Source organism: Aotus nancymaae, unplaced genomic scaffold, assembly GCF_030222135.1.
Source record: "Aotus nancymaae isolate 86718 unplaced genomic scaffold, 86718_ANA_hifiasm-v0.15.2.pri h1tg000002l, whole genome shotgun sequence".
Lineage (NCBI taxonomy): Eukaryota > Metazoa > Chordata > Mammalia > Primates > Aotidae > Aotus > Aotus nancymaae.
In genome coordinates, this window is record NW_026988413.1 from 28,366,734 (window position 1) to 28,379,462 (window position 12,729).

Below are 12,729 nucleotides of genomic sequence, written 5' to 3' on the forward strand. Positions count from 1 at the left end.
TCAGGATGTGGTGGCACACATCTGTAGTTTCAGCTACTTGGGAGGCTAAGGTGGGAGGATCACTTGAGTCTGAGAGGTCGAGGCTACAGTGAGCCATGATTGCACCACTGCACTCCAGCCTGGATGACACAGCGAGACCCTGTCTCAAAAAAAAAAAAAGATGAAGGCCTAAAAGCCTTGACTGGTATAGGGACCTTTCTCCTGCAAAGAACACCTGGGGGGTGGTGGTGATAATCTGTTCTGGAGCTGCTGCTGTTAAGAACAAATGGTAGGGCCGGGCGTGCTGGCTCACGCCTGTAATCCCAGCACTTTGGGAGGCTGAGGTGGTGGATCACCTGAGGTCAGGAGTTTGAGACCAGCCTGGCCAACATGGTGAAACCCCGTCTCTACTAAAGATACAAAAGTTAGCCAGGCATAGTGGCACCTGCCTGTAATCCCAGCTACTCAGGAAGCTGAGGCAGGAGAATCTCATGAACCCAGGGGCAGAGGTTGCAGTGAGCCAAGATTGTGCCATTGCACTCCAGCCTGGGTGACAGAGTGAAACTCTGTCTCAAAAAAAAAAAAAAAAAAAGAAAAAGAAAAAGAACTAATAGTAGGGGTGTGGGGATGAAATGGAAGACATTTTTAGGTCCAGAGTGTCCCTTTGGTCCAGTGGCATATGTACAGTGACATAATGGGCGACTGGGAAGGTAGGCAGATGTGGACTGACTGAGCCTGCACAATACTTGGGGCTGGCAGAGGACCTCCCAGTTGAGGACATGTGGAGAAAGGAGAGTGAGTTCAAGAGCTTATTTTGTTTGCTTCATGGTTCTATCAGTTTTTGTGCTGATTTAATCAGACAAGGTGTTGCGATTGTATGTATGTATGCATGTAAGTATATCTGTACTAACAATGTGCCTGAGGCTGAGGACGGCGTACAGGCAGTCTGGTGGTTGCATGTGTGTGTTTCACACCTCCATGCACATTTGTGTCCCCTCGTGTTTTCAGGTCTGTCATGGAAGTGAGGAGGGGAGAAAGGGAGAGAATAAACTCTTAACTGAGTACCTGTTCTAAAGCAGACGCTCCGTGATTTTTAGCTTGTTTAATCTTCACAACAACTCTGTAGTGTGATTTTGCCATCCCCATTTTACAGATGAAGAAACTGAGGCTCAGGGATGTTATATAATTTGGCAAAGGATATTGTACTCATGTGTGGTCCTGACAGTCGTGTTTAACTTATGCTCTGTCATTTCCAGGTTGACCCCTAACTCAATGCTGAGGGTTTGGCATCCAGGACAGGGCACAGAAGAAAAGCAATGATTGAGCCCAGTTCAAAGAAGTAGTTAAGCATTCGGCTCAGGGCTCAGACGGATCAAGTCCTACTTCTGCCCTTTTATCGTGTGGCCTTGGCATTAGGAAGGTGCCCTTTGTATGTCAGTGCCTTAAAAAAAAATACAACAAATTTACCTTCAAGTAAATTATTAGGTCCAAACAAGTTAATAAGTATTTATGTCCTAACAACTTAACTGTTTAAAAAGATAATGCACATAAATAGAAAAAAAAAATCGTTTCTTGCTTAAATTACCAATTACTTACTAATGGGAGAGCTATGCCTATTGGGCACTGTGCTACTTCCCCAACTTTGGAATCAGATTGACCACTACCACACTGATATCCTATTTCATGCTGATTTTCATGCTGAAAAAAAAAAAAATCGTTTTGCGAAGATACTGTCATTAGAAGGAATGTAGCGTCATCTACTGTGGAAATGGTGAACTACCATAAGCTAGCACAATAGTTCCTTGGTGCCCTGCACAGCTGCGTATTGCTGTTTCCTGAGGTTTTTTTTTTTTTTTTTTTTTTTTTTTTTTCCTTTTTTTTTTTTTTTTCTTTTTTTTTTTTTGAGACGGAGTTTCGCTCTTGTTACCCAGGCTGGAGTGCAATGGCGCGATCTCGGCTCACCGCAACCTCCGCCTCCTGGGTTCAGGCAATTCTCCTGCCTCAGCCTCCTGAGTAGCTGGGATTACAGGCATGCGCCACCATGCCCAGCTAATTTTTTTGTATTTTTAGTAGAGACGGGGTTTCGCCATGTTGACCAGGATGGTCTCGATCTCTTGACCTCGTGATCCACCCGCCTCGGCCTCCCAAAGTGCTGGGATTACAGGCGTAAGCCACCGCGCCCGGCCTTTTTTTTTTTTTTTTTTTTTTTTTTTTTTTGAGAAGGAATCTCGCTCTGTTGCCCAGGCTGGAGTGCAGTGGTGTGATCTCGACTCACTGCAACCTCCACCTCCCAGATTCACTCGATTCTCCTGCTTCAGCCTCCCGAGTAGCTGGGGTTACAGGAGCCCACCACCCTGCCTGACTAATTTTTTTCTGTATTTTGGTAGAGACAAGGTTTCACCATGTTGGCCAGGCTGGTCTCGAACTCCTGACCTCAAGTGATCTGCCCACCTTGGCTCCCCAAAGTGCTGAGATTACAGGTGTAAGCCACTGTACCCAGCCTCCCTCATATTTTTCAAATATCATGCTGAATCCCTATGAATCCATCATGGAGACTTGGAACGCCTTAGGGAACAGTCTGGGAATTGTGGTATTAGGGGCTATCCAAGGTCAGCTGGGCAATTTACATATCATTTCAGCACATGGCTGGTATACCTAGCTGGTGGGATTGTGATGAGGTTTAAATAAAGCCCCACACAATGGCATTTGGTGCTGTACATTAGAAACACCTGGAGGAGCTAATAAACCCACAGATGTCTGGAACTCCACCACGGATTCAAGGTAATTGGTCAGGGAGGGGCCCAGACAGGAGAGTTACTTAAATACCCCAGGAGATTTTAGTGTGTAGCCAAGGTTGAGAATCACTGACCTACCACATAGTAAATAGGATATTGTGAAAATAAAAGTAATATTTTTATTATGGTTAGGCAGAAAGAATGCAAACCCCATGTCCAAAGGCCTGGATTGTAGAACTTCTTTCCCATTTATTAGCTGTGAGCTCTTGGGCAAACCACTTACTGTCTCTTAACCTTTATTCTTCCATGTAAAATGATGATAATCATTTGTGTCTCATCTTAAGTCACAGGATTATAATGAAATGTGAAATAATGAGTGTGAAACTGTTCTTTTTTCTGAGACGGCATCTTGGTCTGTCCCCCGCCCCAGACTGGAGTGCAGTGGCCTGATCTCAGCTCACTGCAACCTCCGCCTGCCGAGTTCAAGTAATTCTCCTATCTCAGCCTCCCAAGTAGCTGGGATTAACAGACACCCGCCACCAGGTCCTGCTAATTTTTGTATTTTTAGTAGAGACAGGATTTCACCATGTTAGCCAGGCTGGTCTTGAACCCCTGACCTGGTGATCTGCCCACCTTGGTTTCCCCAAAGTGCTGGGATTGCAGGCATGAGCCACCATGCCTGGCTGAAATTGTTCTTTAAACTGGAAAGTGCTATACCAATGTGAGGCAATACTGGGGAGTAGATGCAGCCTCTTTCCTCAAAGAGAGATCCAGAAAGGCTTCTGAAAACCCAAGACACTTGAAGACTACTGTCCTTTAGCAGTCTGAGCACCATGGAAAACCCCACAGCCATGAAGACAGAAAGGGATGGCCCGGGTTCTACCAGGGCCTGTTCCAGTGAATGAAGGCAAAGAGGCTGCCTGAGCAAGGAGTCCCTGCAGTACTGGAAAGTCCCAGAAGGGGGCAGTCTTGTCCCAGCACCCCACACATGGATTCAAGTGCAGCCATCCAAGCCGATTTGCTTTGAAAAAGTTTATGTGACTGTTTAGAGATTTAATTTATTTTTATTAGCCACTGTACCATGGTACACAAAGTAATTACAAACTCAAGATTAAAACTAGGGCCGTGGTGTAAAAACTAAAAAATTAAAGCTAATTTTTAATTTGCTTAAGGTTCTTTGGTCAGAGAGCTTAGCAAAAAGTTTCTCTAGAGTTCTTTTTAATCACCATTTTGACTTTGATTATGACATCTAGGTTTATATTTCATCCATGCAAGTTAGATATGCACATGTAATGAAAACAACAACAATGACATCAAATTATTCCAATAGTTAGGAGATAAAACACTAGTTTTAGTGAACTAGCAATAATACTTCATCCTTTTGCTCTGAGTATAGCCCGAGGTCAAGTGAAACCAAGTCTCAGGCTACCAGAGCTCATCTCTGCAGAGTAAGTATGAAAATGCTCAGGGCGGCTGTTTGGCTTCAGCTATCACAGTAATAATAGCTTTATGAAGCAACTGCTATGTGCCAGGTATTTAATTAATACTAATAAACTGCTGTTCCTCATAGCATGTTAGCAGAAGTTACAATCATCCTCATTTTCCAGAAGAAGAAACAACCCAGAATGCCTGTCTATGGTCACATAGCTAATATGGAAGGAGCTAAGCGTTTCAGCCAGCCTTCTGTCTGCCAAGCTCATGGACATTCACCACATCGCTCAGGTAGTCCCAATAACTTTGGCCAGGGTGCTCTCTGGGATCTCCTCCAAAGCCTCAGGCAGGACTGTGTAGGAATATCTTTTCCCACAGCTCCCCGTTCCATCCCATATGATCTGCCCAATAGCATCATGAACCTGAGGTTCAGGGGGGTACCTGCCACCTACTCCCGGAAGTGGAATTAGAGCATGGCTGGAATAAGAATATGAATCCAAGGAATGGAGTAAGGAGCGTAAGAGTTGGATTTCCAGCCTGTTTGTTGCTGAACTTAACGGGAACTATGTTTATAAACCATGTGAGCTCTTCCTGAATCTAGAAGAAAGGACAGCTGAAGGGCCTGTCTGTGTAGTGCCGGCCCTCTGCACCCAACCAAGGCTTTCTGTGGCAACTGTGAAGAGGGTGTTGAAGATCCTGGGTGGGATTAATTTTTGTAATAATGCAACCCTTTATAAGTACCCTTTTCACTTAGTGTTGCCCTGCATCTTCTAAATCCTCAATGGTAATTACTAATACACATGGTACACGTTAAAGCTGTTCACCAAATTTTTCCTCCTCTCTGCCTTCTGGCCACTTGATAGGATCTTATTCCCTGGTCACTTGTGATTGGGTGTGGCCATGGACTACAGTAGTTGTGGCCAATGGGACGTAAGTGAAAGTGATGGTATCACTGCTAGCCTGGAGCATTTTATTGACTTTGTGAGACCTTCAGAGCTCTCTTCCCCTCTGCCACAGCTAGTGTCAGGCTTCCAGACAGTCATTGCTCCATCAGCCTGGGTTTTAGAGTAGCCCCATCTGACCCCACAATGGACATGCAGAGTAAATGAGAAATAAATTTTGGTTATGTTATGCCACTAAGAGTTAGGTTTTGTTCCGTTCTTACTGCAACATAACCTAGGCATCCAACTGGTAGAGTGGATTTACTGGCTACCTGGCACTGTGCTCTGAGTTAAGGTGTAGTAAATGAATCATTTAAGGAGCAGTAGGTGTGGTAGAAAGAGGAGAATGGATTGGCCAGGCGCAGTGGCTCACACCTGTAATCCCAGCATTTTGGGAGGCCGAGGTGGGTAGTTCACCTGAGGTCAGGAGTTTGAGACCAGTCTGGCCAACACGGTGAAACCCTGTCTTTACTAAAAATACAAAAATTAGTGCCGGGCGCGGTGGCTCATACCTGTAATCCCAGCACTTTGGGAGGCCGAGGTGGGTGGATCACAAGGTCAAGAGATCGAGACCATCCTGGTCAGCATGGTGAAACCCTGTCTCTACTAATACAAAAAATTAGCTGGACATGGTGGCGCGTGCCTGTAATCCCAGCTACTCAGGAGGCTGAGGCAGGAGAATTGCCTGAACCCAGGAGGCGGAGGTTGTGGTGAGCCGAGATCGCGCCATTGCACTCCAGCCTGGGTAACAAGAGCGAAACTCCGTCTCAAAAAAAAAAAAAAAAAAAAAAAAAATTAGTTGGGTGTGGTGATGGGCACCTGTAATCCCAGCTACTTGGGAGGCTGAGGCAGGAGAATTGCTTGAACCTGGGAGGCAGAAGCTGCAGTGAGCTGACATTGTGCCATTGCACTCCAGCCTGAGTGACAAGAGTGAAACTCCCTCTCAAAAAAAAAAAAAAAAAAAGCAAGCAAGCAAGAGAATGGATTTTGGAGACAGGTAAATTAAAATTAAATAGCAGCTCTGCCGCTGGCTATATATGTATGATTTTAAGCAAATTTTATAACCACACCTATCAGAATGGTGAAAACACAAAAAGCAAAAAAACTGACCATACCACATGCTGAGAAGTAAACAGAGAACTGGAACTGGGGATGCAAAATAGTATGGCTAATTTGCAAAAACAATTTAGCATTTTATTATAAACTTAAAGATACAACATACCACAGGCCCTATCAGTCCCACTCAGATTTAACCAAGAGCAATGAAAACTTCACTGACACAAAAACCCGTATGTGAATGTCTATGGTGGTTTTATTTATAATTGCCCCAAATTGAAAACACCCCAGGTGTCCTTGAGTTGGTAAGTGGATAAACAGCCTGTGGTACGTCCATATAATGAACCACTACTCAGCAATCAAAAGGAAAGCGCTGTGGATACAGAAAACAGTATGGGTAAATTGCAAGTGCATTATGCTAAGCGGAAGCAGTCAGGTGCAAAGAGCTCCATGTTGTATGATTCCATTTATAGGACAATCTGGAAAAGACCAAATTATAGGAACTCAGGGGTTGCAAAGGATTAGGGTGTTGGGTCGGTGGGAGGATGGCAGGACTGCTGATGACAAAGGGGCAGTGTAAAGTAATGGGAACTGTTCCATGTCTTGCTTGTGTCAGTGGTTACATGACTTTACATCATCAAAACTCAGAACCAACAAAAAGTGAATTTTGCTGTTTGTAAATAAAACAATTTAAGGGAGTGAAAAGCCAGACATAAAAGGCCACATATTGTTGGATTCCATTTATATGAAAAGTCCAGAATAGACAATCCATAGAGACTGAAGATAGATTACTGGTTGCCAGGGCATGGGGGGAGGGAAGAATAGGGAGTGACTGTTAATTGGGTGTAGGGTTTCTTTTTTTGGTGATGAGAATGTTCTGGAATTAGATAGTGGTGCTAGTGAATAAACTAAAATCCACTGAATTGTACACTTTAAGTGGTGAATTTTTTGGCATGTGAATTATAGCTCAGTTTTTGTAAGTGTATTTTATTTTCATTTTTATTTACTTTAAAATTTTGTAAAGATGGAGCCTCCCTATATTGCCCAGGTCTTGATCTCCTGGGCTCAAGTGATCCTCCTGCCTTCAGCCTCCCAAAGTGCTGAGATTATTGTGGTGAGCCACCACATCCAGCTGTAAGTGAATTTTTAAAAACCCACTGGGCATGGTGGCTCACTCCTGTAATCCTAGCACTTTGGGAGGCTGAGGTGGGTGGATCATTTGAGGTCAGGAGTTCGAGACCAGCCTGGCTAACATGGTGAAACCCCATCTCTACTAAAAATACAAAAGATTAGCCAGGCATGGTGGTATGAACCTGTTATCCCAGCTACTTGGGAGGCTGAGGCAGGAGAATCACTTGAACCTGGGAGGCGGAGGTTGCAGAGAGCCGAGATCGTGCCACTGTATTCCAGCCTGGGTGACAGAGCCAGACTCTGTCTCAAAAAATAAAATAAATAATACAAAAATAAAAAACCTTTCTTGGCCAGTTTCCTCATTTGTAGAACTAATATTCCTATTCCATAGGATTGCCGTGTGGGATGGATGTAAAGTGGTACATTGTACAGCACAGTGTTCATTGTGGATGCGCAGTGAATGGCTAGCTGTGTCTCAGGATTCCAGTGCTGGCTTAATTGCTCTTTATGGCCTTGGAAAACCACTTCACTTCACGAAGCCTCCCGTTTCTCATTTGCAACATGAAAGAACTGGAGTAGGTGAACTCTCAGATCCCCCCCAGTCTGGCAGGGAACTCTGTAGTACTCCTTGATGATGAAAACACGAAGAATCATGACTTGTGTTTGTGTAGTTCTTGATATTTTCCGAAACACTTTCAAGTAACTTACTTCATCGGTTACCTCACCTAGCATTTAATGTATTCCACTGCAATGACAATCTTCAGAAAAAAGGGTGAAAAACCATTAGGAAACTCAAGCCAAGATGTGACAGGGTCAAGGCCAGGGCAGGGGAAGCTGACACACTCTGACAGAAGGGCCCTGCAGAGAGAGCTGCTGCAGAAGCCTCCATCTGCTCATGAGACCTCCTTCCTCCCGTCCGCCAATGCCAGGATAGGTGCCAGGCCTGGCTCCCATGCCAGCGCTCAGGGACACAGTGGCACAGTAGTTATGCATGCAGCAGACTTGTCATAGACATCCCACCCCACACCCTCCCCTGCTGGCTCAGATGCTAGGGGCCACAGATACCCGCTCTGTTGCAGGTCAGTGGTGACGGAAGCTTTCTAAAACTCTTCCTAAATCTGCTCTCAGTCTTAGGAGAATTCTTTTTGATATTGTTGGCTAGAAATTAAACAGGACAGTATCTCACAGCATGTCAAGACTGCAAGCCAGGTGCAGTGGCTCACGCCTGTAATCCCAACACTTTAGGAGGCCGAGGTGGGCAGATTGCTTGAGCCCAGGAGTTCAAGTCCAGCCTGGGCAACATAGTGAGACTGTCTCTACAAAAAAAAAAAATGTTTTTTAAATTTTAATTGGGCATGGTGGTGTGCCCCATGGATCATTTGAGCCCATGAGGTCAAGGCTGCAGTGAGCTGTATTTGTGCTACTGCACTCCAGCCTGGGCAATAGAGGTAGATTCTGTCTCAAAACAAAACAAACCAAAAAGACTGCAGATATGAAGTCCTTTTCTCTTTTTCCAGTGTATGCAGGGAGAGGAAGCCCTAGGGCATCCATTTTCTCTCTCTCTCGCACTCTCTCTCTCTCTAGCGCACTGCTCTCTCTCTTTCTCACACACACAGCACCACATACACACACCCCACCACACACACCCCACCACACACACACATACACCACCACCATACACATACACACACACCACCACATATACACACACACCACACACGTCACCACACATACATACACACCACCACACACACACCACCACACACATACACACCACACACACATACACCACCACACACACACCACCACACACATACACACGCCACCACACACATACACAACACCACACACCACCACACATACACAACACCACACACACACATACACCACCACATATACACACACACCACACACATACACACACACCACACACATACATACACCACCACACACACATACACCACCATACACATACACACCACACACACATACACCACCACACACACACCACCACACACATACACACACCACCACACATACACCACACACACCACCACACACATACACACCACCACACATATACACACACCACCACACATATATACATACCACCACATACACCAACACACACACACACCACCACACATACCACATACATACACACCACCACACACCACCACACATACATCACCACACACATACACACACACACCATCACACAGACACCACCACACACATACACACACCGCAACACATACACACACCGCAACACATACACACCACCACACACACACCACCACACATACCACACACATACACACCACCACACACCACCACACATACACACACACCACCACACACACATACACACCACTATACATACACACCACCACACACCACCACACACACCACCACACATACATACACACACACCATCACACAGACACCACCACACACATACACACACCGCAACACATACACACCACCACACATACACCACCACACACATACACACCATCACGCACACACCACCACACACATACACACCACCACCACACACACCACCACACACACATACACACCACCACCACACACACCATACACATACACACCATCACACACACAGCACCACACACACATACACACCACCCCACACACACCACCACACACACAGACATACACACCACCACACACAGTACCACACAAACACACCACCACCACACACCCCCCTACACAAACCACTGCCACACACACCACACACACCCCCACCACACCACCACACAAGCACACCGCCACCACACACATATACACACACAGCACCACACACATATACACATACACCACCACACACATATACACATACATCACCACACACACATACACACACACCACCACCACACACACCACCACACATACACAGACACCACCACCACACACCACCACACATACACACCACACACACCACCACCACACACATACCACCACACAAGCACACCACCACCACACACACATCATCACCACACATACACACACACACCACACACACCACCACCACACACATACCACCACCAAAAGCACACCATCACACACACATACACATACACACATACCACCACACACCCCCCCACACACACACAGCATCCTGAGTAGCTGACCACAGGGTACGCCACTATGCCCAGCTAATTTTTGTATTTTTTTTGTACAGATGCGGTTTTGCTATGTTGCCCAGGCTGGTCGTGAACTCCTGAGCTCAAGTGGTCCTCCCTTCTTGGCTTCCCACAGTGCTGGGATTACAGGCGTGAACCACCATGCCCAGCCTGCATTCTAATCCTTTAAGTATATTTGAGTCATATATTTTTTTTTCCAGCTGGAAAGAACTTTCTACATTATCTAATCCAATAATCTCGTTTCTCTAATCTCTAGATTAGGAAATTGAGGCCCAGTGAGGATGCATAGCTCTTTCATGTACAAAAGATTAAAACAGTCTATTGTCCTCATGTCTTTAGGAAGATTAAATAGTTTGCTTTAGTTCTAATTTTTTGTTTTTGTTTTTGTTTTCAGACAGGGTCTCACTCTGTCACCCAGGCTGGAGTGCAGGGGCGCAATCTTGGCTCACTGCTGTCTCTGCTTCCCGGGTTCAAGTGATCCTCCACCTCAGCCTCCTGAGTAGCTAGGATTACAGGCGTGTGCCACCATGCCTGGCTAATTTTTGTATTTTTAGTACAGATGGGGTTTAACCAAGTTGGCCAGGCTGGTTTTGAACTCCTGACCTCAGGTGATCCACCTGGCTCGGCCTCCCAAAGAGCTGGGATTATAGATGTGAGCCACTGCGCAGGCCTAGTTCTAGTTTTGTTTATTAGTTCCTCTAGACAGGACCTCTTAATCTCAGCACTCTTGACATTTAGGAGCACGTATTTCTTTATTGTGAAAAGCCATTGTAGGATATTTAGCAGCATCCCTGGCCTCTACCCACTAGATGCCATGAATACACCGTTTCTCCACTTAGTCATAACAATAAACGATGCCTCTAGACATTGCCAAGTGTCCCCAGACATTACTGGAGGTAAAATCCCTTCATATGAAAGGCTGAGGCCCTCAGGTTATTCCATCATAATATGATTGTTTTAATGAATAGTGTCCTGGCAAATCTCATTTGTAGTCAACGAGCTCTGGAGATAAGGCAGAGCCGCTCCGTATTGAGTGCCAGGTCTCAGTCACTGCTCGAGTTCTCTCATTATGTATGTGTGTTCCTTTATGTGTTATGTTCTGCCTACCTCCAGGAGCTTTTAAAGTGGTCCCAAATCATTTCTTTCTCAGAACATCCAGACTGTCTGTGCCTTGCCTGGGCGTCTGGCTGTATGGAGGGGTGTCCTTCTCTGTCAGAGCCCTTCCCACTCTGTCTTCTAGTTGCCTGCTTGTCTCTCTGCCACTGGCCTTTAAGGCCTGTGACAGTACAAACAGTGACCATCTTGCTCACCATTATATTCCCAGCATCTAATTGGCACATGAGAGGTGCCCAGTAAACGTTTGTTGAATTGATATAGAATAGAAATCATGTATTGTATTTAGCTGAGGGTCAAAAGTATAGAGGTTAGCTACAGCTTACTTAGTTTACGATAATCATTGCTTGTGTCTATCGAAACCCTACTATGTACCAAGAACTTTACATGTGTTAATCACAAAACGACCTTATGAGATAGAGTATTAACCCCATTTGAAAGATGAGCAAACTGTGGCTCAGAGAGAGTTCATGACTTGGGTGATTATATAGTAAGCCTAGATTTGGACCAAGGCCCACCTAACTGCAGGATCTATCCCTAGTCTGCTTTGATATATGAGGGGTCTTCAAAAAGTTCATAGAAAATGTATATTATGCCAGGCTCGGTGGCTCGCACCTGTTGTCCCAGCACTTTGGGAGGCTGAGGCAGGTGGATCACAAAGTCAGGAGTTCAAGACCAGCCTGATGAAACCCCATCTCTACTAAAAATACAAAAATTAGCCAGGCGTGGTGGCAGATGCCTGTAATCCCAGCTACTCGGGATTCTGAGGCAGGGGACTTGCTTGAACCTGGGGGGCGAAGGTTACAGTGAGCTGAAATCACACCACTCCGCTCTAGCCTTGGTGACAGAGTAAGACTCCATCTCTCTCTCTCTCTCTCTCTCTCTCTCTCTCTCTCTCTCTCTCTCTATATATATATATATATATATATATATATATATATATATATATAAATGAAAAAAACGATCCCTGGACTTCAATTTTTTTTTTTGCACCAAAATATACTCATACTAACTTTTTATAATGTATCTGAACAGGATCTAGTTTGAGGCACTAAAAAGGATAAGACATCAGTTTGAAAAGAGCCCCCATCAGAGCAACATGAATTCTGCTAAAACTGAAGCAAGAACAAACACTGAATATATGATGACGTTTAGGTGGAAGAATTATGAAATCGC